The sequence below is a fragment of the Hevea brasiliensis genome, chromosome 5 (genome assembly GCF_030052815.1).
Source record: "Hevea brasiliensis isolate MT/VB/25A 57/8 chromosome 5, ASM3005281v1, whole genome shotgun sequence".
Lineage (NCBI taxonomy): Eukaryota > Viridiplantae > Streptophyta > Magnoliopsida > Malpighiales > Euphorbiaceae > Hevea > Hevea brasiliensis.
Window position 1 is genome coordinate 80,682,770 of NC_079497.1, and position 5,650 is coordinate 80,688,419.

The window sequence follows — 5,650 nt, forward strand, 5'->3', positions numbered from 1 at the left end:
CAAGATAGAAATAGAGTTGGTACTCCTCACCATTATAACACAGTGAATCAACCCGAATATAGTAGCGCACCAGTCGGAGAGTCCACTATGCGCCAAGTAAAAGGAGCAGAACTTGGATGTAGTCTTTGGTAAGTTTTTAATTTTTGAAAGAAACAATTAGTTATTATTGGATCCCAGCACTACTTAGTTGTGTGTTAGTGTCAGAACTATATGTTCTGTTGTTATTCCTTTACATGGGAATGAATTTTGATGTATTAGTGACTAGTCCTTTAGAGTAATAACTATAATAACAAGTATGATTGACATTAATTTGGAAGAATTGTTAACTAAAAGTATTTTCTAACATGCCATAAATTATAAAGCTAATTGGCAAGCCTACTTAATGTAAGGCAAGAGGACCTAAAAGTAAGTTACAGTAATAGAATTGCTCTAGATGAGGGCAAAGATGTTACTGTTAGAAATTATTAATGGATATTGTATCGGAATCGATTTAGGATATTAGTGGATTCGAGAAAGATAAGATGTTAGAAAACCTAGCCCATGAGGTTATAACGTAGTGACTATATAATGTTCTCAATGTTTGTATTGTAAGTCGCAGATTATAGTACCTACTCGTGATTATTGTGTAGAGCTACTTGCTTCCTCGTGGTATAATAAATTAAGAATATTTGTAAGTAATCTATAAATTGATACAGTTGCACCCGAATAGAATACTATTACTGGAAATAAATGTGAAAATTTTAGTCAGAAATTTAAGACTTCAGAACTAGCTTATCAAATGACTACACTTGTAAGGTAGCTAGAGTCAGTGACTCAGTTATATTAATGTGAATTACCCGTACACAAGAATTGCTATAAGCTTAGAGATATCAAGATTTGACTTATCATCCTCGGACGGATGGACAAATAAACAAGTGATTCAGTAAATTTTGAAACTCATTGAGTTTCTATAAATAATGAAATGAAATGATAATAATAACTCAGAAATGGAATAAACCCTCGAGAATATACCGAGAACTTACGTCCTTGAATCAGGAGATGGGACAAATACATCGCACTAACAGAATTTGTATATAATAATAAGTGTCGAGCTAGCATACAAATAGCACCCTATGAAACATAGTAAGAGAATGGATAACTATGGATTTTGTGATGAGATTTCCGAGGACACAGAATAGTCATGATGCAGTATGGGTTATAGTTGACAGACTAACCAAGTCTAATCACTCTTTGCCAGTTCGGATGGATTATAGCCTGGAAAGATTGGCCAGATTGTACATATATGAGATTGTAAAATTGCATGGAGTGCCAGTATCAATTGTGTCTGACAGAGATCCTAGGTTCACTTCTAGATTAGGGTAGTCTTGAGAGCCCTAGGAACTAGATTGAACTTCAAGACAAAGATTCCACCCACACAGACAGATGGCGATCGAGAGGTTCTTGAATCTTGGAGGATATGCTACGGGCTTGTGTGATTGAATTTGAAGGTAGTTGGGATACACACTTGCCTTTGATTGAGTTTGCTTATAACAACAGCTACCAATCAAGCATTGGGATGCCTCCATATGAAGCTTTGTATGGCAAAAAGTGCAGAACTCCCCTATGTTAGGATGAAGTAGGTGAAAGGAAGATGAATGGGCCAGAAATTGTTCAGTAGACAGAGGAAAAGATCAGATTGATCAGAGATAGACTTAAGGTGTGCATCGGCCGTCAAGTCCTATGTTGATCTGAAGAGAAGAGATATTGAATATGCGATGGGTGATAAGGTATTCCTCAAAGTTTCTCCTTGGAAAAGGATTATGAGATTTGGCGAGAAAGAAGCGAGTCCTCGTTTCATCGGACCATATGAGGTTCTGGAAAGAGTGGGTCCTTTGGCATATCGGTTGGCATTACCTCCAGAGCTAGCAAAGATACACAGTGTCTTCCATGTATCCATGTTAAGGAGGTACAGATCTGACCCATCTCATATACTATCAGTTGAAGAGATTGAAGTAAACCTAGACCTCTCATATGAGGAAGAACCCATAAAAATTACGGCTTATGAGGTGAAGCGGTGAGGAACAAGCAGATACACACAGTTAAAGTCTTTGTGGAACCATCATTCGGGCCAGAAGCTACTTGGGAACGTGAAGAGGATATGAGGAGACAGCACCCACACTGCTCGAGAGACTAATGCGGTGTAAAATTTCGAGACGAAATTTATTTAAGGGGGGGAGAATTGTAACACCTCAAAGTTCGGTAGTGCGTTCTACTGTTCCGGTGATCAGTGTTGTCCGGACAGCTAGGATGCCTAGAACTACACTTCAATATGAGTGGGGAGACATAAAATAATAAAATACAAGAAAAGAAAATACAAGAAAAACAAAGGAAAAATAATAGCAAAGAAATGTAGCCAAGTTAAACGAGCCGGGAAACCTAACGATGGGTGACCGCACTGGGAAGTCACGGCGTGGACCGTTGACTAGCTCTCGGATCATGGAACCCCCGAAAACATTTTTATGACTTAATTAGACCCTTATTGAAGAATAAAATCATTAGAAAGATCAAAGAAAAAATAAATAATTAGTACAAAGAAAAGTGAGAAATCGAAAAACAGACAAAACCCAGATACTGAAAAATTGGGAATGCAACCGAGCAGGGCATTATGGTCATTTGACATCCCGAATTGTCTTTTGACCTAAATGTCCATTAAAAATAAATAATATTACACTTAGAAAATAAAATGAAAAATTAGTTTAGTGGTACCTAAAGTAAATAGCCAAAATGGAGTGAAAAATGTGTAAATAAAACATATAAGCTTATTATATAGTTAAAATTGAGTGAGTGGGCCACTAAAGGAATATAATAAACACATAATGGGGCAGGTGTAAGTCCACTATATCCAGCAGAATGTTCATCTTCCTCACTCCCTTAACTTAGACGAATTGAAGAAGAAAAATCCTCCATGGCCATTTTTCAATCAAGCTCCATGCACTCCTCCATTTCAACTCCAATCACCTAGGGTTCTTCATTAAAGTTTGTCTACACATCACAAGGAAGAGTTTGATACCAAATTTAAGAAGTTTAAGCAAGGTTTAACAAGCTCCAACCATAAGGTAAGTTAGCATTTTTGAAGATTTCTTTGATAAACTTTGTATACATGTTATGGGTGTTGGTTTTGTGAAGGAAATTTTTAAGTTTGAAGAGTATTGAGATATCCATTTTTGGGCAGCCATGTAATCATGTATTGATGAAGTATTTGTACATATAATTGATGAGAATTATGTTGGTTGTGATGATTTAATAACCTAGTGAATTACTTCATATTTATATGGTGATTTTTGGCACTTGGATGGGAATTGATGAATTGTAGGACAAATTGGTGTTGAAGAAGATTTTCGGCAGCTTGGGGACACTTGAATAAATGTGTGTATTCATGGAAGTGTTGGCAGAATATTGACATAGAAGGATTGATGGATATGTATATGAACTTGTTGTGTAAAGAGTATGTAAAAACTAGTAATGTTATGTGTATGTGTAATTGTGTTTGGACTTTGGGAATTAGAGTTATATTGGGTGTATTGAAGATAATTGTAATCTGCCCAAAGTGATGTTAATGTAAAGTAATATATAGTTTTGGTAATGTACCAAAACAGATTTGGTAGGGAAGTAAACATATTGCAAGGTAAATGTGTGTAATTGATGTGTGTTAAGCAAAGTAACCAAGGGCAGTGTACATTTTAGCCAATAAGTTTAAATGTGTAACCTCAATTGGTATGAGACCAATTGGAGGTGGAACTAGGCACAAAATTTGCCAACTTTCATTGAGAAAACATACCAAAATTCTGCTTGCAAGGTGACCTAAGAAAATGACCAATTCGGATTAGGTACAATTAGGACCTGAAAAATGACCAATTGGGCAGCAGTGAGTGTTTAGGCCATAACTCACTCAAAACAGGTCCAATTGACCTGAAATTTTAACCATGAATAGTTAAGACCCATACCTACAAGTCTTATGAAAACACCAAAACCCATAAATGACCACAAGCAAGTCAAAAAGCTTGCACAAGTTCGGGTCCAAAAACTAGCCGAACCAAAGTTGACCAAATTGACCTAAAATTGACTTAATTTGATGCCATTTGACCAGCAATAGTATAATGACCATAACTTGGTTTACTTAACTCCGATTGACCTGAAATTTCGCCCTGCGTGCAATAAGACATAGATCTACAAGTTTGTAGTTTTGACCGAAACCCGAAAACCGAGGGAACTAGGCCGTCCGGCTAGGTCAAACTAGTATCCCGAAATCCAGCAATTTGCAATGAAATGCAAGAAAACGCAATATGCATAGAATTGAGTTTGGTAACATGTGCCAATCCTAAAACATTATCGAATGTGACATATTATGGACACCAAAACCTAATTTACCTAGAAAATATTGAGGGTCGGTATATTAGGTGATTAAGCAAATAATAGATTTCAGTGAACCACTTAACAAGCATTATCGATAGAGACAATTTAATTTAGTACTGAAACACTTTAAATTGTGTTTCTCAGTTAGTAAAGACTCAGGGAAAGGGAAGGAAACACTGAGTCCAGACCAGGAGACAGTCATCAGAGGTTTGTGCACAACTAGTTTTTAACTGATTTTGTTTTGAATATTTCATATGATTAAATGACATATTTTTCTTATGTATTATGTTTAACAAGCATTGGATTTAATTCAATGATTATTGAAAATTGTTATAGTATGTATGAATTCAGCTTTGTGAAATGGTATTTCCACAAGTATTAAACATTGTTATGGATTGAATAAATTATGTTTTAGAAAATTTTCATAGAACATGTTTTGAATTGTGATGGCAATTTTCATGGAAAAATGCAATTGTATGATTTGAATTGTGATGAGCATAAAACTTTATTGGATATTGAAATTGACTTTGAATCGAATTGTATTGTGATTTATGCTCACTAAATGGATTGTGATATTGTTTTATATCTCACTATAGATGCTTGACTAGGTTATTACCCGTCTCTCTCATTTGTTGAGAAGACAATGGAGTTAGTTGTGTTTTGATTACCATGGTGCGTGCAGGCTTAGATTTTCCTCGATTTGAGGTTAGATCTAAGTTTATTTTATCGTTATGGCCCTTGCGGAAGATTCATTATTGTGATGATGCGTGCGATGATTCGACCTCCCACCATAGGGAGTTAGAATCGATTCGACCTCCCGACCATAGGGAGTTAGAATCACATCGAATATGGCCCTTCGGATTAGTCTTGCATGGTTAGTGAGATAAAGAATGATTTTTGAGATAAAGAATGAGTTTTGAGATCTGAGATGATTTTTGAGATCTGATTATGATTTTGAAATACATAATGATTTTAGATATACATAATTGATTTTGAATGGTCAGGAATTTTGATTTGTATTATGGTTTATGTATAATTGATTTTGTTGAATTACTTAAATGGTTAGTCATGATTTGATAAATTGAATTTTGTGATCAAAGTCATTTATACAAATGATTTACATTATTGGCAATGAATATTTTGGGTTTTGAAATTTGATGAGTATTCAGATTCCCAATTTATTTCTTGTAAATTTTGTCAATGTATATTGTACTATGTTTTAAATTATAGTTGTGCACCAGAGTTCACCACTCAATGA